This window comes from Gobio gobio (assembly GCF_949357685.1).
Source record: "Gobio gobio genome assembly, chromosome: 1".
Lineage (NCBI taxonomy): Eukaryota > Metazoa > Chordata > Actinopteri > Cypriniformes > Gobionidae > Gobio > Gobio gobio.
The window spans coordinates 28,822,638-28,847,799 of NC_137097.1; positions in this window are offsets into that span (position 1 = coordinate 28,822,638).

Below are 25,162 nucleotides of genomic sequence, written 5' to 3' on the forward strand. Positions count from 1 at the left end.
GACAAAAATGTGTTCAGTAGGTCAAATATGGACTTTGTACAGCCATAATATGTAAAAAAAATAAAAAATGTTTTAAACTTTTGTAGACCTTTTAGCTACTTTTTGGAACCAGAAGGAAAGTCAATGAGTGACTTTTTGACCTTTGCAAAAAAAATTGTTCAGTAGGTCAAATATGGACTTCTTGTACAGCCATAATATGTAAAAAAAAATTCAAACCTTTTTTAGACCTTTTAGCTACTTATTGGAACCAGGAGGGAAAGTCAATGAGTGACTTTTTGACCTTTGGAAAAAAAAAATTGTTCAGTAGGTCAAATATGGACTTTGTACAGCCATAATATGTATAAAAAAAAAAAAAAAAAAAAAAAAATAAATAAAACCTTTTTTAGACCTGTAAGCTACTTATTGGAATCAGAAGGGAAGTCAATGAGTGACTTTTTGACCTTTGGGACAAAAATGTGTTCAGTAGGTCAAATATGGACTTTGTGCAGCCATAATATGTAAAAAAAAAAAAAAAATTTTTTAACCTTTTTTAGACCTTTTAGCTACTTAAAGTCAATGAGTGACTTTTTGACCTTTGGAAAAAAAATTTGTTCAGTAGGTCAAATATGGACTTCTTTTACAGCCATAATATGTAAAAAAAATTCTAACCTTTTTTAGACCTGTAAGCTACTTATTGGAATCAGAAGGGAAGTCAATGAGTGACTTTTTGACCTTTGGGACAAAAATGTGTTCAGTAGGTCAAATATGGACTTCTTGTAAAGCCATAATATGTAAAAAAAAAAAAAAAAAATTGTTTTAACCTTTTGTAGATCTTTTAGCTACTTTTTGGAACCAGAAGGAAAGTCAATGAGTGACTTTTTGACCTTTGGAAAAAAAATGTGTTCAGTAGGTCAAATATGGACTTCTTGTACAGCCATAATATGTAAAAAAAAATTCAAACCTTTTTTAGACCTTTTAGCTACTTATTGGAACCAGGAGGGAAAGTCAATGAGTGACTTTTTGACCTTTGGAAAAAAAAATTTGTTCAGTAGGTCAAATATGGACTTTGTACAGCCATAATATGTATAAAAAATAAAAAAAATAAATAAAAATCAAACCTTTTTTAGACCTGTAAGCTACTTATTGGAATCAGAAGGGAAGTCAATGAGTGACTTTTTGACCTTTGGGACAAAAATGTGTTCAGTAGGTCAAATATGGACTTTGTACAGCCATAATATGTAAAAAAAAAAAAAAAAAAAAAAAAAAAAAAAATCAAACCTTTTTTAGACCTGTAAGCTACTTATTGGAATCAGAAGGGAAGTCAATGAGTGACTTTTTGACCTTTGGGACAAAAATGTGTTCAGTAGGTCAAATATGGACTTCTTGTACAGCCATAATATGTAAAAAAATTAAAATTAAAATTAAAAATTAAAATTAAAATTAAACCTTTTTTAGACCTGTAAGCTACTTATTGGAATCAGAAGGGACGTCAATGAGTGACTTTTTGACCTTTGGGACAAAAATTTGTTCAGTAGGTCAAATATGGACTCTGTACAGCCATAATATGTAAAAAAAAAAAAAAAAAAAAAAAAAATTGTTTTAAACTTTTGTAGACCTGTAAGCTACTTATTGGAAACAGAAGGGAAGTCAATCAGTTGCTTTTTGACCTTTGGAAAAAAAATTGTTCAGTAGGCCAAATATGGACTTCTTGTACAGCAATAATATGTAAAAAAAAAAAAAAAAAAAATTTGTTTAACCTTTTGTAGACCTTTTAGCTACTTATTGGAATCAGAAGGGACGTCAATGAGTGACTTTTGGACCTTTGGAAAAAAAATTGTTCAGTAGGTCAATTATGGACTTTGTACAGCAATAATATGTAAAAAAAAAAAAAAATAAAAAAAAAAAATATTTGTTTAACCTTTTGTAGACCTTTTAGCTACTTTTTGGAACCAGAAGGAAAGTCAATGAGTGACTTTTTGACCTTTGGAAAAAAAAATTGTTCAGTAGGTCAAATATGGACTTCTTGTACAGCCATAATATGCAAAAAAAAAAAAATAATAATAATAATTTTTTAACCTTTTGTAGACCTTTTAGCTACTTTTTGGAACCAGAAGGAAAGTCAATGAGTGAATTTTTGACCTTTGGAAAAAAAAATTGTTCAGTAGGTCAAATATGGACTTTGTACAGCCATAATATGTAAAAAAAAAAAAATAATAATAATAATTTTTTAACCTTTTGTAGACCTTTTAGCTACTTTTTGGAACCAGAAGGAAAGTCAATGAGTGACTTTTTGACCTTTGGGACAAAAATTTATTCAGTAGGTCAAATATGGACTTTGTACAGCCGTAATATGTAAAAAAAAAAAAAAAAAAAAAAAAAGTACATTTTTTAGACCTTTAAGCTACTTATTGGAATCAGAAGGGACGTCAATGAGTGACTTTTTGACCTTTGGGACAAAAATTTGTTCAGTAGGTCAAAAAAGGACTTTGTACAGCCGTAATATGTTTAAAAAAAAAAAAAAAAAAAAATGTTTTAACCTTTTGTAGACCTTTTAGCTACTTATTGGAACCAGAAGTAAAGTCAATGAGTGACTTTTTGACCTTTGAAAAAAAAATTGTTCAGTAGGTCGAATATGGACTTCTTGTACAGCCATAATATGCAAAAAAAACCTAAAAAAATTCAAACCTTTTTTGGACCTGTAAGCTACTTATTGGAATCAGAAGGGAAGTCAATCAGTGACTTTTTGACCTTTGGAAAAAAAATTGTTCAGTAGGCCAAATATGGTCTTCTTGTACAGCCATAACATGTAAAAAAAAAAAAAATAAATAAAAAAAAAAAAATTGTTCAGTAGGTCAAATATGGTCTTCTTGTACAGCCGTAATATGTAAAAAAAAAAAAAAAAAATTCAAACCTTTTGTAGACCTTTTAGCTACTTATTGGAACCAGAAGTAAAGTCAAGGAGTGACTTTTTGACCTTTGGAAAAAAAAATTGTTCAGTAGGTCAAATATGGACTTCTTTTACAGCCATAATATGTAAAAAAAAATAAATAAATAAAAAAAATTCAAACCTTTTTTAAACCTGTAAGCTACTTATTGGAATCAGAAGGGACGTCAATGAGTGACTTTTTGACCTTTGGGACAAAAATTTGTTCAGTAGGTCAAAAATGGACTTTGTACAGCCGTAATATGTTTAAAAAAAAAAAAAAAAAATGTTTTAACCTTTTGTAGACCTTTTAGCTACTTATTGGAACCAGAAGTAAAGTCAATGAGTGACTTTTTGACCTTTGAAAAAAAAATTGTTCAGTAGGTCGAAAATGGACTTCTTGTACAGCCATAATATGCAAAAAAACCCTAAAAAAATTCAAACCTTTTTTGGACCTGTAAGCTACTTATTGGAATCAGAAGGGAAGTCAATCAGTGACTTTTTGACCTCTGGAAAAAAAATTGTTCAGTAGGTCAAATATGGTCTTCTTGTACAGCCGTAATATGTAAAAAATAAAAATAAAATTCAAACCTTTTGTAGACCTTTTAGCTACTTATTGGAACCAGAAGGAAAGTCAATGAGTGACTTTTTGACCTTTGGAAAAAAAAATTGTTCAGTAGGTCAAATATGGTCTTCTTGTACAGCCGTAATATGTAAAAAAAAAAAAATTCAAACCTTTTGTAGACCTTTTAGCTACTTTTTTGGAACCAGAAGTAAAGTCAATGAGTGACTTTTTGACCTTTGACAAAAAAATTGTTCAGTAGGTCAAATATGGACTTCTTGTACAGCCATAATATGCAAAAAAAAAAAAAAAAAAAAATCAAACCTTTTTTGGACCTTTTAGCTACTTATTGGAATCAGAAGGGATGTCAATGAGTGACTTTTTGACCTCTGGGACAAAAATGTGTTCAGTAGGTCAAATATGGACTTTGTACAGCCATAATATGTAAAAAAAATAAAAAATGTTTAAACCTTTTGTAGACCTTTTAGCTACTTATTGGAACCAGAAGGAAAGTAATTGAGTGACTTTTTGACCTTTGGAAAAAAAAATTGTTCAGTTGGTCAAATATGGACTTCTTGTACAGCCATAATATGTAAAAAAATAAAAATAAAAATAAAAAATAAAAATTAAACCTTTTTTAGACCTGTAAGCTACTTATTGGAATCAGAAGGGACGTCAATGAGTGACTTTTTGACCTTTGGGACAAAAATTTGTTCAGTAGGTCAAATATGGACTCTGTACAGCCAAAATATGTAAAAAAAAAAAATAAAAAAAAAAATTGTTTTAAACTTTTGTAGATCTTTTAGCTACTTATTGGAATCAGAAGGGACGTCAATGAGTGACTTTTTGACCTTTGGAAAAAAAATTTGTTCAATATGTCAAATATGGTCTTCTTGTACAGCCATAATATGTAAAAAAAAATAAAAAATAAAAAAATAAAAAATTCAAACCTTTTGTAGACCTTTTAGCTACTTATTGGAACCAGAAGGAAAGTCAATGAGCGACTTTTTGACCTTTGGAAAAAAAAATTGTTCAGAAGGTCAAATATGGACTTCTTGTACAGCCATAATATGTAAAAAAAAAAAAAAAAAAAAATTCAAACCTTTTTTAGACCTGTAAGCTACTTATTGGAATCAGAAGGGAAGTCAATGAGTGACTTTTTGACCTTTGGGACAAAAATGTGTTCAGTAGGTCAAAATGGACTTTGTACAGCCATAATATGTAAAAAAAAAAAAAAAAATTCAAACCTTTTGTAGACCTTTTAGCTACTTATTGGAACCAGAAGGAAAGTCAATGAGTGACTTTTTGACCTTTGGAAAAAAAAATTGTTCAGTAGGTCAAATATGGACTTTGTACAGCAATAATATGAAAAAAAAAAAAAAAAATTCAAACCTTTTGTAGACCTTTTAGCTACTTATTGGAACCTATTATGGCTGTACAAGAAGTCCATATTTGACCTACTGAACAATTTTTTTTTCCAAAGGTCAAAAAGTCACTCATTGACTTTCCTTCTGGTTCCAAAAAGTAGCTAAAAGGTCTACAAAAGGTTAAAACAGTTTTTTTTTTTTTTTTTTTTTTTTTTTTTTTACATATTATGGCTGTACAAAGTCCATATTTGACATACTGAACAAATTTTTGTCCCAAAGGTCAAAAAGTCACTCATTGACGTCCCTTCTGATTCCAATAAGTAGCTTACAGGTTTAAAAAAGGTTTGAATTTTTTTTTTTTTTTTTTTTTTACATATTATGGCTGTAAAAGAAGTCCATATTTGACCCACTGAACAATTTTTTTTTCCAAAGGTCAAAAAGTCACTCATTGACTTTAAGTAGCTAAAAGGTCTAAAAAATGTAAATTTTTTTTTTTTTTTTTTTTTTTTTTTTTTTACATATTATGGCTGTACAAGAAGTCCATATTTGACCTACTGAACAAATTTTTTTTTACCAAAGGTCAAAAAGTCACTCATTGACTTTCCTTCTGGTTCCAATAAGTAGCTAAAAGGTCTAAAAAAGGTTTGAATTTTTTTTTACATATTTTGGCTGTACAAGAAGTCCATTTTTGACCTACTGAACAATTTTTTTTTCCAAAGGTCAAAAAGTCACTCATTGACTTTCCTTCTGGTTCCAATAAGTAGCTAAAAGGTCTACAAAAGGTTAAACAAATTATTTTTTTTTTTTTACATATTATGGCTGTACAAAGTCCATATTTGACCTACTGAACACATTTTTTTCCCAAAGGTCCAAAAGTCACTCATTGACGTCCCTTCTGATTCCAATAAGTAGCTAAAAGATCTACAAAAGTTTAAAACAATTTTTTTTTTTTTTTTTTTTTTTTGCATATTATGGCTGTACAAAGTCCATTTTTGACCTACTGAACAAATTTTTGTCCCAAAGGTCAAAAAGTCACTCATTGACTCCCTTCTGATTCCAATAAGTAGCTTACAGGTTTAAAAAAGGTTTTAATTTTTTTTTTTTTTTTTTTACATATTATGGCTGTAAAAGAAGTCCATATTTGACCCACTGAACAATTTTTTTTTCCAAAGGTCAAAAAGTCACTCATTGACTTTAAGTAGCTAAAAGGTCTAAAAAATGTTATTTTTTTTTTATTTATTTTTTTTTATTTTATTTTACATATTATGGCTGTACAAGAAGTCCATATTTGACCTACTGAACAAATTTTTTTTTACCAAAGGTCAAAAAGTCACTCATTGACTTTCCTTCTGGTTCCAATAAGTAGCTAAAAGGTCTACAAAAGGTTAAACAAATTATTTTTTTTTTTTTACATATTATGGCTGTACAAAGTCCATATTTGACCTACTGAACACATTTTTTTCCCAAAGGTCCAAAAGTCACTCATTGACGTCCCTTCTGATTCCAATAAGTAGCTAAAAGATCTACAAAAGTTTAAAACAAATTTTTTTTTTTTTTTTTTTTTTTTGCATATTATGGCTGTACAAAGTCCATTTTTGACCTACTGAACAAATTTTTGTCCCAAAGGTCAAAAAGTCACTCATTGACTTCCCTTCTGATTCCAATAAGTAGCTTACAGGTCTAAAAAAGGTTTGAATTTTTTTTGTTTTTTTGTGCATATTATGGCTGTACAAGAAGTCCATATTTGACCTACTGAACAATTTTTTTTTCAAAGGTCAAAAAGTCACTCATTGACTTTACTTTTGGTTCCAATACGTAGCTAAAAGGTCTACAAAAGGTTTGAATTTTTTTTTTTTTTTTTTTACATATTATGGCTGTACAAGAAGTCCATATTTGACCTACTGAACAAATTTTTTTTCGAAAGGTCAAAAAGTCACTCATTGACTTTCCTTCTGGTTCCAATAAGTAGCTAAAAGGTCTACAAAAGGTTTAAATTTTTTTTTTTTTTTTTTTTTACATATTATGGCTGTACAAGAAGACCATATTTGACCTACTGAACAAATTTTTTTTCGAAAGGTCAAAAAGTCACTCATTGACTTTCCTTCTGGTTCCAATAAGTAGCTAAAAGGTCTACAAAAGGTTTGAATTTTTTTTTTTTTTTTTTTTTTTTTTTTTTTACATATTATGGCTGTACAAAGTCCATATTTGTACAGCCATAATAAAAATAAAAAAAAACTAAATAAAAAAAAATTTGTTTAACCTTTTGTAGACCTTTTAGCTACTTATTGGAACCAGAAGGAAAGTTAATGAGTGACTTTTTGACCTTTGGAAAAAAAAATTGTTCAGTAGGTCAAATATGGACTTCTTGTACAGCCATAATAGGTTCCAATAAGTAGCTAAAAGGTCTACAAAAGGTTTGAATTTTTTTTTAATTTTTTTTTTTATACATATTATGGCTGTACAAGAAGTCCATATTTGACCTACTGAACATTTTTTTTTTCCAAAGGTCAAAAAGTCACTCATTGAGTTTCCTTCTGGTTCCAATAAGTAGCTAAAAGGGCTACCAAAGGTTAAACAATTTTTTTTTTTTTTCATATTATTGCTGTACAAAGTCCATATTTGACCTACTGAACAATTTTTTCCCATAGGTCCAAAAGTCACTCATTGACGTCCCTTCTGATTCCAATAAGTAGCTAAAAGGTCTACAAAAGGTTAAACAATTTTTTTTTTTTTTCATATTATTGCTGTACAAAGTCCATATTTGACCTACTGAACAATTTTTTTTTCCAAAGGTCAAAAAGTCACTTATTGACTTTCCTTCTGGTTCCAATAAGTAGCTAAAAGGTCTACAAAAGGTTAAACAAAAATATATATATTTTTTTTACATATTATGGCTGTACAAAGTCCATATTTGACCTACTGAACACATTTTTTTCCCAAAGGTCCAAAAGTCACTCATTGACGTCCCTTCTGATTCCAATAAGTAGCTAAAAGGTCTACAAAAGGTTAAACAAATTTTTATTTTATTTTTTACATATTATGGCTGTACAAAGTCCATTTTTGACCTACTGAACAAATTTTTGTCCCAAAGGTCAAAAAGTCACTCATTGACGTCCCTTCTGATTCCAATAAGTAGATTACAGGTCTAAAAAAGGTTTGAATTTTTTTTGTTTTTTTTTGCATATTATGGCTGTACAAGAAGTCCATATTTGACCTGCTGAACAATTTTTTTTTCAAAGGTCAAAAAGTCACTCATTGACTTTACTTTTGGTTCCAATACGTAGCTAAAAGGTCTACAAAAGGTTTGAATTTTTTTTTTTTTTTTTTTTTTACATATTATGGCTGTACAAGAAGTCCATATTTGACCTACCAAACAATTTTTTTTTCCAAAGGTCACAAAGTCACTCATTGGCTTTCCTTCTGGTTCCAATAAGTAGCTAAAAGGTCTACAAAAGGTTTAAATTTTTTTTTTTTTTTTTTTACATATTATGGCTGTACAAAGTCCATATTTGACCTACTGAACACATTTTTTTCCCAAAGGTCCAAAAGTCACTCATTGACGTCCCTTCTGATTCCAATAAGTAGCTAAAAGGTCTACAAAAGGTTAAACAAATATATATATATATATATATATTTTTTTTTTCATATATTATTGCTGTACAAAGTCCATATTTGACCCACTGAACCATTTTTTTTTCCAAAGGTCCAAAAGTCACTCATTGACGTCCCTTCTGATTCCAATAAGTAGCTAAAAGATCTACAAAAGTTTAAAACAATTTTTTTTTTTTTTTTTTTTTTTTTACATATTATGGCTGTACAAAGTCCATATTTGACCTACTGAACAAATTTTTGTCCCAAAGGTCAAAAAGTCACTCATTGACTTCCCTTCTGATTCCAATAAGTAGCTTACAGGTCTAAAAAAGGTTTGAATTTTTTTTGTTTTTTTTTGCATATTATGGCTGTACAAGAAGTCCATATTTGACCTGCTTAAAAATTTTTTTTTCAAAGGTCAAAAAGTCACTCATTGACTTTCCTTCTGGTTCCAATAAGAAGCTAAAAGGTCTACAAAAGGTTTGAAATTTTTTTTTTTTTTATTTTTTTTTTACATATTATGTCTGTACAAGAAGACCATATTTGACCCACTGAACAATTTTTTTTTCCAAAGGTCAAAAAGTCACTCATTGACGTCCCTTCTGATTCCAATAAGTAGCTAAAAGATCTACAAAAGTTTAAAACAATTTTTTTTTTTTTTTTTACATATTATGGCTGTACAAAGTCCATATTTGTACAGCCATAATAAAAAAATAAATTAAAAAAAAATTTGTTTAACCTTTTGTAGACCTTTTAGCTACTTATTGGAACCAGAAGTAAAGTCAATGAGTGACTTTTTGACCTTTGAAAAAAAAATTTGTTCAGTAGGTCAAATATGGACTTTTTACAGCCATAATCTGTAAAAAAAATAACAAAAAAAGTTTTAACCTTTTGTAGACCTTTTAGCTACTTATTGGAACCAGAAGGAAACAAACTAGCTACTTAATGGAACCAGAAGGAAAGTCAATGAGTGACTTTTTGACTTTTGGGAAAAAAAATTGTTCAGTAGGTCAATTATGGACTTCTTGTACAACCATAATATATATATATATATATATATATATATATATATATATATATATATATATATATATATATATATATATATAAAAAAAAAATTCAAACCTTTTGTAGACCTTTTAGCTACTTATTGGAAGAGAAGTAAAGTCAATGAGTGAATTTTTGACCTTTGAAAAAAAATTGTTCAGTAGGTCAAATATGGACTTATTGTACAACCATAGTATGCAAAAAAAAAAAAAAAAAAAAAAAATTCAAACCTTTTTTAGACCTGTAAGCTACTTATTGAAATCAGAAGGTCAATGAGTGACTTTTTGACCTTTGGGACAAAAATTTGTTCAGTAGGTCAAATGTGGACTTTGTACAGCCATAATATGTAAAAAAATAAAAAAAATAAAAATGTAACCTTTTGTAGATCTTTTAGCTACTTATTGGAACAAGAAGGAAAGTCAATGAGTGACTTTTTGACCTTTGGAAAAAAAATTTGTTCAGTAGGTCAAATATGGACTTCTTGTGTAAATATGTAAAAATAAAAAGCCATAATATGTATAAAAAAAAATAAATAAATAAATAAAAATATACAAACCTTTTGTAGACCTTTTAGCTACTTATTGGAACAAGAATAAAGTCAATGAGTGAATTTTTGACCTTTGAAAAAAAAATTGTTCAGTAGGTCAAATATGGACTTCTTGGACAGCCATAATATGCAAAAAAACCCCAAAAAAATTCAAACCTTTTTCAGACCTTTTAGCTACTTATTTGAACCAGGAGGACAGTCAATTAGTGATTAGTGCGTTTGCATTGCATCGCAATAAAAAAAACTTGTGCATTGATGAGATTAGTATGTTCTTATGTTCAAAAAGTTATTTTATGCAATGCATACAAGACTCGGTGTGCATTGAACAGATTAGTGCTTTTGCATTGCATTGCATATAAGAACTTGTTGTGCATTGAAGAGACAAGTGATTTTGCATTGCATTGCATATAATAACTTTTTGTGCATTGAAGAGACAAGTGATTTTTCATTGCATTACATATCAGAACTTTTTGTGCATTGAAGAGACAAGTGATTTTATATTGCATTGCATTAAAGCACTCGGTGTGCATTTAAGAGATTAGTACTTTTGCATTGCAAAGGATACAAGACTCGGTGTGCATTGAACAAAGTAGTGCTTTTGCATTGCATTAAAAAAAACTTGTGCATTGAAGAGACAAGTGATTTTGTACTGCATTGCAATCAAACACTCGGTGTGCAATGAAGAGAATATTGGTTTTGCATTGCAATGCATACGAAACTCATTGTGCATTGAAGAGACAAGTGATTTTGCATTGCATTCAATAACTCGTGCATTGAAGAGACAAGTGATTTTGCATTGCATCGCAATAAAAAAATACTTGTGCTTTGACCAGATTAGTGCTTTTGCATTGCAATGCATACTAAACTCGTTGTGCATTGAAGAGACAAGTGATTTTGCATCGCATCGCATTAAAAAAGACTTGTGCATTGACGAGATTAGTGCTTTTGCATTGCAATGCATACTAAGCTCATTGTGCATTGAAGAGACAAGTGATTTTGAATTGCAATGCACACAAAACACATTGTGCATTGAATAGCGTTTGTGCATTGAAGTGCGTTTGCATTGCATAGCATTAAAAAAAAACTTGTGAAATGACGAGTTAGTGCTGTTGCATTGTAATGCATACTAAACTCATTGTGCATTGGAGACAAGTGATTTTGCATTGCATTGCATACAGAATGATTAGATTAGATTGCAATGAATAGATTAGTGCGTTTGCATTGCATAGCATTAAAAAAAACTTGTGAAATGACGAGTTAGTGCTGTTGCATTGTAATGCATACTAAACTCATTGTGCATTGGAGACAAATGATTTTGCATTGCATTCAAGAACTCGGTGTGCATTTAAGAGACAAGTGATTTTGTATTGCATTGCATTCAAACACTCGGTGTGCATTTAATAAAATAGTGGTTTTGCATTGCAATGCACACAAAACGCATTGCATTCAAGAACTCGATGTGCATTGAAGAGACAAGTGATTTTATATTGCATTGCATTCAAGAACTTGTTGTGCATTGAGGAAAATAGTGGTTTTGCATTGCAATGCATACAAAACGCATTTTGCATCAAAGAGAATAGTGGTTTTGGATTGCAATGCATGCAAAACACATTGTGCATTGAATAGATTAGTGCGTTTGCATTGCAACGCAATAAAAAAAACTTGTGCATTGATGATATTACTATGTTCTTTTGTTCAAAAAGTTCTTATATGCAATGCATACAAGACTCGGTGTGCATTGAACAGATTAGTGCTATTGCATTGCATATAAGAACTTTCTGTGCATTGAAGAGACAAGTGATTTTGCATTGCATTGCATTCAAGAACTCTTTGTGCATTTAATAAAATAGTGGTTTTGCAATGCACACAAAACACATTGTGCAATGAATAGATTAGTGCGTTTGCATTGCATAGCATTAAAAAAAACTTGTGAAATGACGAGTTAGTGCTGTTGCATTGTAATGCACACTAAACTCATTGTGCATTGAGATGTGCTTTTGCATTGCATATAAGAACTTGTTGTGCATTAAAGAGACAAGTGATTTTTCATTGCATTGCATATAAGAACTTTTTGTGCATTGAAGGGACAAGTGATTTTGTATTGCATTGCATATAATAACTTTTTGTGTGCATTGAAGAGACAAGTGATTTTGCATTGCATTGCATTTAAGAACTTTTTGTGCATTGAAGAGACAAATGATTTTGCATTGCATTGCATTGAAGAACTTTTTGTGCATTGAAGAGACAAATGATTTTGCATTGCATTCAAGAACTCGGTGTGCATTTAAGAGAATAGCGCTTTTGCATTGCAATGCATACTTAACTCATTGTGCATTATAGAGACAAGTGATTTTGCATTGCATATAAGAACTTTTTGTGCGTTGAAGAGACGTGATTTTGCATTGCATTGCACTCAAGAACTCGATGTGCATTGAAGAGACAAGTGATTTTATATTGCATTGCATTCAAACACTTGGTGTGCATTTAAGAGATTAGTACTTTTGCATTGCAATGCATACAAGACTCGGTGTGCATTGAACAAATTAGTGCTTTTGCATTGCATTAAAAAAAAACGTGTGCATTGACGAGATTAGTGCTTTTGCATTGCATTGCATTTCAGAACTTTGTGTGCATTGAAGGACAAGTGATTTTGCATTACATTGCATATCAGAACTTTGTGTGCCTTGAAGAGACAAGTGATTTTGCATTGCATTGCATTCAAGAACTCGTGCATTGAAGAGACAAGTGATTTTGCATTGCATCGCAATAAAAAAAACACTCGGTGTGCAATGAAGAGAATATTGGTTTTGCATTGCAATGCATACGAAAACACATTGTGCATTGAAGAGACAAGTGATTTTGCATTGCATCGCATTAAAAAAATACTTGTGCATTGATGAGATTAGTGCTTTTGCATTGCATTGCATTCAAGAACTCGTTGTACATTGAAGAGACAAGGGATTTTGCATTGCAATGCATTCAAGAACTCGTTGTGCATTGAGGAGAATAGTGGTTTTGCATTGCGATGCATACAAAACGCATTTTGCATTAGAAGAATAGTGGTTTTGGATTGCAATGCAATAAAAAAAACGTGTGCATTGATGAGATTAGTATGTTCTTATGTTCAAAAAGTTCTTATATGCAATGCATACAAGACTCGGTGTGCATTGAACAGATTAGTGCTATTGCATTGCATTGCATATAAGAACTTTCTGTGCATTGAAGAGACAAGTGATTTTGCATTGCATTGCATTCAAGAACTCGTGCATTTAACAAAATAGTGGTTTTGCATTGCAATGCACACAAAACAAATTGTGCAATGAATAGATTAGTGCGTTTGCATTTCATAGCATTAAAAAAAACTTGTGAAATGACGAGTTAGTGCTGTTGCATTTTAATGCATACTAAACTCATTGTGCATTGGAGACAAGTGATTTTGCATTGCAATGCATACAGAACTCATTGTGCATTGAGATGTGCTTTTGCATTGCATATAAAAACTTGTTGTGCATTAAAGAGACAAGTGATTTTTCATTGCATTGCATATAATAACTTTTTGTGCATTGAAGAGACAAGTGATTTTGCATTGCATTGCATTTAAGAACTTTATGTGCATTGAAGAGACAAATGATTTTGAATTGCATTCAAGAACTCGGTGTGCATTTAAGAGAATAGTGCTTTTGCACACAAAACACATTGTGCAATGAAGAGATTAGTGCGCTTGCATTGCATAGCATTAAAAAAAACTTGTGAAATGACGAGTTAGTGCTGTTGCATTGCATTGCATTCAAGAACTCGTTGTGCATTGAAGAGACAAGTGATTTTGTATTGCATTGCATTCAAGAACTCGTTGTGCATTGAAGAGACAAGTGATTTTGTATTGCATTACATTCAAACACTCGGTGTGCATTGACGAGATTAGTACTTTTGCATTGCAATGCATACAAGACTCGGCGTGCATTGAAGAGACAAGTGATTTTGCATGTCATTGCATTCAAGAACTCGACTTTTGTAGATCTTTTAGCTACTTATTGGAACCAGAAGGAAAGTCAATGAGTGACTTTTTGACCTGTGGAAAAAAAATTGTTCAGTAGGTCAAATATGGACTTCTTGTACAGCCATAATATATAAAAAAATAAATAAAAAAAAAATTCAAACCTTTTTTACACCTGTAAACTACTTATTGGAATCAGAAGGGACGTCAATGAATGACTTTTTGACCTTTGGGACAAAAATTTGTTCAGTACGTCAAATATGGACTTCTTGTACAGCCATAATATGTAAAAAAACACACAAAAAAAAAAAAACAATTCAAACCTTTTGTAGACCTTTTAGCTACTTATTGGAACCAGGAGGGAAAGTCAATGAGTGACTTTTTGACCTTTGGAAAAAATAATTTGTTCAGTAGGTCAAATATGGACTTTGTACAGCCATAATATGTTAAAAAAAAAAAAAAAAAATTCACCTTTTAGCTTTTTGTAAAAATATAAAAAAACAAAAATAAAAATCAAACCTTTTTTAGACCTGTAAGCTACTTATTGGAATCAGAAGGGAAGTCAATGAGTGACTTTTTGACCTTTGGAAAAAAAAATTGTTCAGTTGGTCAAATATGGACTTCTTGTACAGCCATAATATGTAAAAAAATAAAAAATAAATAAATAAAAATCAATCCTTTTTTAGACCTGTAAGCTACTTATTGGAATCAGAAGGGACGTCAATGAGTGACTTTTTGACCTTTGGGACAAAAATTTGTTCAGTAGGTCAAATATGGACTTTGTACAGCCATAATATGTGGAAAAAAAAAAAAAAAAAAAATAAAAAATTCAAACCTTTTTTGGACCTGTAAGCTACTTATTGGAATCAGAAGGGAAGTCAATCAGTGACTTTTTGACCTTTGGAAAAAAAAATTGTTCAGTAGGTCAAATATGGTCTTCTTGTACAGCCATAATATGTAAAACAAAACAAAAAATTCAAACCTTTTGTAGACCTTTTAGCTACTTATTGGAACCAGAAGGAAAGTCAATGAGTGACTTTTTGACCTTTGGAAAAAACATTGTTCAGTAGGTCAAATATGGACTTTTTGTACAGCCATAATATGTAAAACAAATAAAAATAAAAATAAATTTTGAACCTTTTGTAGACCTTTTAGCTACTTATTGGAATCAGAAGGGAAGTCAATGAGTGACTTTTTGACCTTTGGGACAAAAATGTGTTCAGTAGGTCAAAATGGACTTTGTACAGCCATAATATGTAAAAAAAAAAAAAAATTAAATAAAAATAAATTTTGAACTTTTTGTAGACCTTTTAGCTACTTATTGGAACCAGGAGGGAAAGTCAATGAGTGACTTTTTGACCTTTGGGACAAAAATGTGTTCAATAGGTCAAATATGGACTTTGTACAGCCATAATATGTAAAAAAAAATTAAAAAAAATTCAAACCTTTTTTGGACCTGTAAGCTACTTATTGGAATCAGAAGGGAAGTCAATCAGTGACTTTTTGACCTTTGGAAAAAAAATTGTTCAGTAGGCCAAATATGGACTTCTTGTACAGCAATAATATGTAAAAAAAAAAATGTGTTTAACCTTTTGTAGACCTTTTAGCTACTTATTGGAATCAGAAGGGACGTCAATGAGTGACTTTTGGACCTTTGGGAAAAAAATGTGTTCAGTAGGTCAAATATGGACTTCTTGTACAGCCATAATATGCAAAAAATAATAATAATAATAATAATTTTTTAACCTTTTGTAGACCTTTTAGCTACTTTTTGGAACCAGAAGGAAAGTCAATGAGTGACTTTTTGACCTTTGGAAAAAAAATTTGTTCAGTAGGTCAAATATGGACTTTGTACATCCATAATATGTAAAAAGAAAAAAAAAAAAGTTTTAACCTTTTGTAGATCTTTTAGCTACTAATTGGAACCAGAAGGAAAGTCAATGAGTGACTTTTTGACCTTTGGGACAAAAATTTATTCAGTGGGTCAAATATGGACTTTGTACAGCCGTAATATGTGGAAAAAAAAAAAAAAAAAAATTTAACATTTTTTAGACCTTTTAGCTACTTAAAGTCAATAAGTGACTTTTTGACCTTTGGAAAAAAAAATTGTTCAGTAGGTCAAATATGGACTTCTTTTACAGCCATAATATGTAAAAAAAAAAAAAAAAAAAAAAAAAAATTCAAACCTTTTTTAAACCTGTAAGCTACTTATTGGAATCAGAAGGGACGTCAATGAGTGACTTTTTGATTTTTGGGACAAAAATTTGTTCAGTAGGTCAAAAATGGACTTTGTACAGCCATAATATGCAAAAAAAAAACTAAAAAAATTCAAACCTTTTTTGGACCTGTAAGCTACTTATTGGAATCAGAAGTAAAGTCAATCAGTGACTTTTTGACCTTTGGAAAAAAAATTGTTCAGTAGGTCAAATATGGTCTTCTTGTACACCCGTAATATGTAAAAAAAAAAAAAAAAAAAATCAAACCTTTTGTAGACCTTTTAGCTACTTATTGGAACCAGAAGGAAAGTCAATGAGTGACTTTTTGATCTTTGGGACAAAAATTTGTTCAGTAGGTCAAATATGGACTTCTTGTACAGCCATTATATGTAAAAAAAATTCTACTCTTTTTTAGACCTGTAAGCTACTTATTGGAACTAGAAGGAAAGTCAATGAGTGACTTTTTGACCTTTGGAGAAAAAAAATTGTTCAGTAGGTCAAATATGGACTTCTTGTACAGCCATAATATGCAAAAAAAAAAAAAAAAAATCAAACCTTTTTTGGACCTGTAAGCTACTTATTGGAACCAGAAGGAAAGTCAATGAGTGACTTTTTGACCTTTGGAAAAAACATTGTTCAGTAGGTCAAATATGGACTTTTTGTACAGCCATAATATGTAAAAAAATAAAAATAAAAATAAAAATAAATTTTGAACCTTTTGTAGACCTTTTAGCTACTTATTGGAATCAGAAGGGAAGTCAATGAGTGACTTTTTGACCTTTGGAAATAAAAAAATGTTCAGTAGGTCAAATATGGACTATGTACAGCCATAATATGTAAAAAAAATTCAAACCTTTTTTAGACCTGTAAGCTACTTATTGGAATCAGAAGGGAAGTCAATGAGTGACTTTTTGACCTTTGGGACAAAAATTTGTTCAGTAGGTCAAATGTGGACTTTGTACAGCCATAATATGTACAAAAAAAATAAAAAAATAAAAAATGTTTTAACCTTTTGTAGACCTTTTAGATATTTTTTGGAACCAGAAGGAAAGTCAATGAGTGACTTTTTAACCTTTGGGACAAAAATGTGTTCAGTAGGTCAAATATGGACTTTGTACAGCCATAATATGTAAAAAAAAAAAAAAAAAAAATTCAAACCTTTTTTGGACCTGTAAGCTACTTATTGGAATCAGAAGGGAAGTCAATCAGTGACTTTTTGACCTTTGGAAAAAAAATTGTTCAGTAGGCCAAATATGGACTTCTTGTACAGCAATAATATGTAAAAAAAAAAAAAAAAAATGTGTTTAACCTTTTGTAGACCTTTTAGCTACTTATTGGAATCAGAAGGGACGTCAATGAGTGACTTTTGGACCTTTGGAAAAAAAATTGTTCAGTAGGTCAATTATGGACTTTGTACAGCAATAATATGTAAAAAAAAAAAAAAAAAAAATTTGCTTAACCTTTTGTAGACCTTTTAGCTACTTATTGGAATCAGAAGGGACGTCAATGAGTGACTTTTGGACCTTTGGGAAAAAATGTGTTCAGTAGGTCAAATATGGACTTCTTGTACAGCCATAATATGCAAAAAAAAATAATAATAATAATAATAATTTTTTAACCTTTTGTAAACCTTTTAGCTACTTTTTGGAACCAGAAGGAAAGTCAATGAGTGACTTTTTGACCTTTGGGACAAAAATTTATTCAGTAGGTCAAATATGGACTTTGTACAGCCGTAATATGTAAAAAAAAAAAAAAAAAAAAAAATTAACATTTTTTAGACCTTTTAGCTACTTAAAGTCAATGAGTGACTTTTTGACCTTTGGAAAAAAAAATTGTTCAGTAGGTCAAATATGGACTTCTTTTACAGCCATAATATGTAAAAAAAAAATATATATATAAAAAAAATTCAAACCTTTTTTAAACCTGTAAGCTACTTATTGGAATCAGAAGGGACGTCAATGAGTGACTTTTTGACCTTTGGGACAAAAATTAGTTCAGTAGGTCAAATGTGGACTTTGTACAGCCATAATATGTAAAAAAAAAAAAAAAATTGTTTTAACCTTTTGTAGACCTTTTAGCTACTTATTGGAACCAGAAGTAAAGTCAATGAGTGACTTTTTGACCTTTGAAAAAAAAATTGTTCAGTAGGTCGAATATGGACTTCTTGTACAGCCATAATATGTAAAAAAAAAAAAAAAAAAAAATTTTTAACCTTTTGTAGACCTTTTAGCTACTTTTTGGAATCAGAAGGGAAGTCAATGAGGGACTTTTTGACCTTTGGAAAAAAAAATTGTTCAGTAGGCCAAATATGGACTTCTTGTACAGCAATAATATGTAAAAAAAAAAAATGTGTTTAACCTTTTGTAGACCTTTTAGCTACTTATTGGAATCAGAAGGGACGTCAATGAGTGACTTTTGGACCTTTGGAAAAAAAATTGTTCAGTAGGTCAATTATGGACTTTGTACAGCAATAATATGTAAAAAAAAAAAATAAAAAATAAAAATATTTGTTTAACCTTTTGTAGACCTTTTAGCTACTTATTGGAATCAGAAGGGACGTCAATGAGTGACTTTTGGACCTTTGGGAAAAAAATGTGTTCAGTAGGTCAAATATGGACTTCTTGTACAGCCATAATATGCAAAAAATAATAATAATAATAATAATAATAATAATAATAATAATTTTTTAACCTTTTGTAGACCTTTTAGCTACTTTTTGGAACCAGAAGGAAAGTCAATGAGTGACTTTTTGACCTTTGGAAAAAAAAATTGTTCAGTAGGTCAAATATGGACTTTGTACATCCATAATATGTAAAAAGAAAAAAAAAAAAGTTTTAACCTTTTGTAGATCTTTTAGCTACTAATTGGAACCAGAAGGAAAGTCAATGAGTGACTTTTTGACCTTTGGGACAAAAATTTATTCAGTAGGTCAAATATGGACTTTGTACAGCCGAAATATGTATAAAAAAAAAAAAAAAAAAAAAAAAAAATTAACATTTTTTAGACCTTTTAGCTACTTAAAGTCAATGAGTGACTTTTTGACCTTTGGAAAAAAAAATTGTTCAGTAGGCCAAATATGGTCTTCTTGTACAGCCATAATATGTAAAAAAAAAAAAAAAAAAAAAAAAAAAATTTCAAACCTTTTGTAGACATTTTAGCTACTTATTGGAACCAGAAGGAAAGTCAATGAGTGACTTTTTGACCTTTGGAAAAAAAATTTGTTCAGTAGGTCAAATATGGTCTTCTTGTACAGCCATAATATGTAAAACAAAACAAAAAATTCAAACCTTTTGTAGACCTTTTAGCTACTTATTGGAACCAGAAGGAAAGTCAATGAGTGACTTTTTGACCTTTGGAAAAAACATTGTTCAGTAGGTCAAATATGGACTTTTTGTACAGCCATAATATGTAAAAAAAATAAAAATAAAAATAAATTTTGAACCTTTTGTAGACCTTTTAGCTACTTATTGGAATCAGAAGGGAAGTCAATGAGTGACTTTTTGACCTTTGGGACAAAAATGTGTTCAGTAGGTCAAAATGGACTTTGTACAGCCATAATATGTAAAAAAAAAAAAAAATTTAATAAAAATAAATTTTGAACTTTTTGTAGACCTTTTAGCTACTTATTGGAACCAGGAGGGAAAGTCAATGAGTGACTTTTTGACCTTTGGAAATAAAAAAATGTTCAGTAGGTCAAATATGGACTATGTACAGCCATAAAATGTAAAAAAAAATTCAAACCTTTTTTAGACCTGTAAGCTACTTATTGGAATCAGAAGGGAAGTCAATGAGTGACTTTTTGACCTTTGGGACAAAAATTTGTTCAGTAGGTCAAATGTGGACTTTGTACAGCCATAATATGTACAAAAAAATAAAAAAATAAAAAATGTTTTAACCTTTTGTAGACCTTTTAGCTATTTTTTGGAACCAGAAGGAAAGTCAATGAGTGACTTTTTGACCTTTGGGACAAAAATGTGTTCAATAGGTCAAATATGGACTTTGTACAGCCATAATATGTGAAAAAAAAAAAAAAAAAAAAAAAAAAAAAATTCCAACCTTTTTTGGACCTGTAAGCTACTTATTGGAATCAGAAGGGAAGTCAATCAGTGACTTTTTGACCTTTGGAAAATAAAATTGTTCAGTAGGTCAAATATGGTCTTCTTGTACAGCCATAATATGTAAAACAAAACAAAAAATTCAAACCTTTTGTAGACCTTTTAGCTACTTATTGGAACCAGAAGGAAAGTCAATGAGTGACTTTTTGACCTTTGGAAAAAACATTGTTCAGTAGGTCAAATATGGACTTTTTGTACAGCCATAATATGTAAAAAAAATAAAAATAAAAATAAATTTTGAACCTTTTGTAGACCTTTTAGCTACTTATTGGAATCAGAAGGGAAGTCAATGAGTGACTTTTTGACCTTTGGGACAAAAATGTGTTCAGTAGGTCAAAATGGACTTTGTACAGCCATAATATGTAAAAAAAAAAAAAAATTAAATAAAAATAAATTTTGAACTTTTTGTAGACCTTTTAGCTACTTATTGGAACCAGGAGGGAAAGTCAATGAGTGACTTTTTGACCTTTGGGACAAAAATGTGTTCAATAGGTCAAATATGGACTTTGTACAGCCATAATATGTAAAAAAAAATAAAAAAAAATTCAAACCTTTTTTGGACCTGTAAGCTACTTATTGGAATCAGAAGGGAAGTCAATCAGTGACTTTTTGACCTTTGGAAAAAAAATTGTTCAGTAGGCCAAATATGGACTTCTTGTACAGCAATAATATGTAAAAAAAAAAATGTGTTTAACCTTTTGTAGACCTTTTAGCTACTTATTGGAATCAGAAGGGACGTCAATGAGTGACTTTTGGACCTTTGGGAAAAAAATGTGTTCAGTAGGTCAAATATGGACTTCTTGTACAGCCATAATATGCAAAAAATAATAATAATAATAATAATTTTTTAACCTTTTGTAGACCTTTTAGCTACTTTTTGGAACCAGAAGGAAAGTCAATGAGTGACTTTTTGACCTTTGGAAAAAAAAATTGTTCAGTAGGTCAAATATGGACTTTGTACATCCATAATATGTAAAAAGAAAAAAAAAAAAGTTTTAACCTTTTGTAGATCTTTTAGCTACTAATTGGAACCAGAAGGTAAGTCAATGAGTGACTTTTTGACCTTTGGGACAAAAATTTATTCAGTGGGTCAAATATGGACTTTGTACAGCCGTAATATGTGAAAAAAAAAAAAAAAAAAATTAACATTTTTTAGACCTTTTAGCTACTTAAAGTCAATAAGTGACTTTTTGACCTTTGGAAAAAAAAATTGTTCAGTAGGTCAAATATGGACTTCTTTTACAGCCATAATATGTAAAAAAAAAAAAAAAAAAAAAAAAAAATTCAAACCTTTTTTAAACCTGTAAGCTACTTATTGGAATCAGAAGGGACGTCAATGAGTGACTTTTTGATTTTTGGGACAAAAATTTGTTCAGTAGGTCAAAAATGGACTTTGTACAGCCATAATATGTAAAAAAAAAAAATAAAAAATAAAAATTGTTTTAACCTTTTGTAGATCTTTTAGCTACTTATTGGAACCAGAAGTAAAGTCAATGAGTGACTTTTTGACCTTTGAAAAAAAAATTGTTCAGTAGGTCGAATATGGACTTCTTGTACAGCCATAATATGCAAAAAAAAACTAAAAAAATTCAAACCTTTTTTGGACCTGTAAGCTACTTATTGGAATCAGAAGTAAAGTCAATCAGTGACTTTTTGACCTTTGGAAAAAAAATTGTTCAGTAGGTCAAATATGGTCTTCTTGTACACCCGTAATATGTAAAAAAAAAAAAAAAAAAAAATCAAACCTTTTGTAGACCTTTTAGCTACTTATTGGAACCAGAAGGAAAGTCAATGAGTGACTTTTTGACCTTTGGGACAAAAATTTGTTCAGTAGGTCAAATATGGACTTTGTACAGCCATAATATGTAAAAAAAAAAAAAAAAAAAATGTTTAACCTTTTTTAGACCTTTTAGCTACTTAAAGTCAATGAGTGACTTTTTGACCTTTGGAAAAAAAATTTGTTCAGTAGGTCAAATATGGACTTCTTGTACAGCCATCATATGTAAAAAAAATTCTACTCTTTTTTAGACCTGTAAGCTACTTATTGGAACTAGAAGGAAAGTCAATGAGTGACTTTTTGACCTTTGGAGAAAAAAAATTGTTCAGTAGGTCAAATATGGACTTCTTGTACAGCCATAATATGCAAAAAAAAAAAAAAAAAATCAAACCTTTTTTGGACCTGTAAGCTACTTATTGGAACCAGAAGGAAAGTCAATGAGTGACTTTTTGACCTTTGGAAAAAACATTGTTCAGTAGGTCAAATATGGACTTTTTGTACAGCCATAATATGTAAAAAAATAAAAATAAAAATAAAAATAAATTTTGAACCTTTTGTAGACCTTTTAGCTACTTATTGGAATCAGAAGGGAAGTCAATGAGTGACTTTTTGACCTTTGGAAATAAAAAAATGTTCAGTAGGTCAAATATGGACTATGTACAGCCATAATATGTAAAAAAAATTCAAACCTTTTTTAGACCTGTAAGCTACTTATTGGAATCAGAAGGGAAGTCAATGAGTGACTTTTTGACCTTTGGGACAAAAATTTGTTCAGTAGGTCAAATGTGGACTTTGTACAGCCATAATATGTACAAAAAAAATAAAAAAATAAAAAATGTTTTAACCTTTTGTAGACCTTTTAGATATTTTTTGGAACCAGAAGGAAAGTCAATGAGTGACTTTTTAACCTTTGGGACAAAAATGTGTTCAGTAGGTCAAATATGGACTTTGTACAGCCATAATATGTAAAAAAAAAAAAAAAAAAATTCAAACCTTTTTTGGACCTGTAAGCTACTTATTGGAATCAGAAGGGAAGTCAATCAGTGACTTTTTGACCTTTGGAAAAAAAATTGTTCAGTAGGCCAAATATGGACTTCTTGTACAGCAATAATATGTAAAAAAAAAAAAAAAAATGTGTTTAACCTTTTGTAGACCTTTTAGCTACTTATTGGAATCAGAAGGGACGTCAATGAGTGACTTTTGGACCTTTGGAAAAAAAATTGTTCAGTAGGTCAATTATGGACTTTGTACAGCAATAATATGTAAAAAAAAAAAAAAAAAAATTTGCTTAACCTTTTGTAGACCTTTTAGCTACTTATTGGAATCAGAAGGGACGTCAATGAGTGACTTTTGGACCTTTGGGAAAAAATGTGTTCAGTAGGTCAAATATGGACTTCTTGTACAGCCATAATATGCAAAAAAATAATAATAATAATAATAATAATTTTTTAACCTTTTGTAAACCTTTTAGCTACTTTTTGGAACCAGAAGGAAAGTCAATGAGTGACTTTTTGACCTTTGGGACAAAAATTTATTCAGTAGGTCAAATATGGACTTTGTACAGCAATAATATGTAAAAAAAAAAAAAAAAAAAAAAAAAATTAACATTTTTTAGACCTTTTAGCTACTTAAAGTCAATGAGTGACTTTTTGACCTTTGGAAAAAAAAATTGTTCAGTAGGTCAAATATGGACTTCTTTTACAGCCATAATATGTAAAAAAAATATATATATATAAAAAAAATTCAAACCTTTTTTAAACCTGTAAGCTACTTATTGGAATCAGAAGGGACGTCAATGAGTGACTTTTTGACCTTTGGGACAAAAATTAGTTCAGTAGGTCAAATGTGGACTTTGTACAGCCATAATATGTAAAAAAAAAAAAAAATTGTTTTAACCTTTTGTAGACCTTTTAGCTACTTATTGGAACCAGAAGTAAAGTCAATGAGTGACTTTTTGACCTTTGAAAAAAAAATTGTTCAGTAGGTCGAATATGGACTTCTTGTACAGCCATAATATGTAAAAAAAAAAAAAAAAAAAATTTTTTAACCTTTTGTAGACCTTTTAGCTACTTTTTGGAATCAGAAGGGAAGTCAATGAGGGACTTTTTGACCTTTGGAAAAAAAAATTGTTCAGTAGGTCAAATGTGGACTTTGTACAGCCATAATATGTAAAAAAAAAAAAAAAATTGTTTTAACCTTTTGTAGACCTTTTAGCTACTTATTGGAACCAGAAGTAAAGTCAATGAGTGACTTTTTGACCTTTGAAAAAAAAATTGTTCAGTAGGTCGAATATGGACTTCTTGTACAGCCATCATATGCAAAAAAAACTAAAAAAACTCAAACCTTTTTTGGACCTGTAAGCTACTTATTCAGTCCCTCCAGAAAAACGCGATTATGCGATCGCGTGATTTAACGCATAATCAGCCAAAGTCCGCATATTCATGCGGGGGCCGCATTTTTTCAAATACGCCGCACTTTCGCCGCATAAATTGCCTATTTCCGCGTGCAAAATATGCGGGGCTATCATGATTTCATAATCCCCGCATTTTCGTTGCAAAAAAAGTCATATATATTAGCAGAAAGTTGAAACATTTTCGTTTACTTCACACAAGAGCCGCCATTTCCGCCTATTGCCATGGGAACGTTTTGAAGTGACGTGATTACCCGACGCGAACGTCATCGAAAAGCTTCAAACCCCGTGGAGAAACCATAGATACCGGTGAAACCATGATGAAGCACAAACTCCCATTGGCCAACAAAAATAACAGCAAAAGAGCAAAGCAGTTTCCCTGTGTGCTGACTGATTTCAAAACACAGCATCATGAAGCTTTGAAGCGTTATGAATCAATGAGTCGATTCAGCGGTTTGAAGCGTTATGAATCAATGAGTTGATTCAGCGGTTTGAAGCGTTATGAATCAATGAGTCGATTCAGCGGTTTGAAGCGTTATGAATCAATGAGTTGATTCAGCGGTTTGAAGCGTTATGAATCAATGAGTCGATTCAGCGGGTTGGATCGCCAAAGTCACGTATTTCAGCAGTTTGA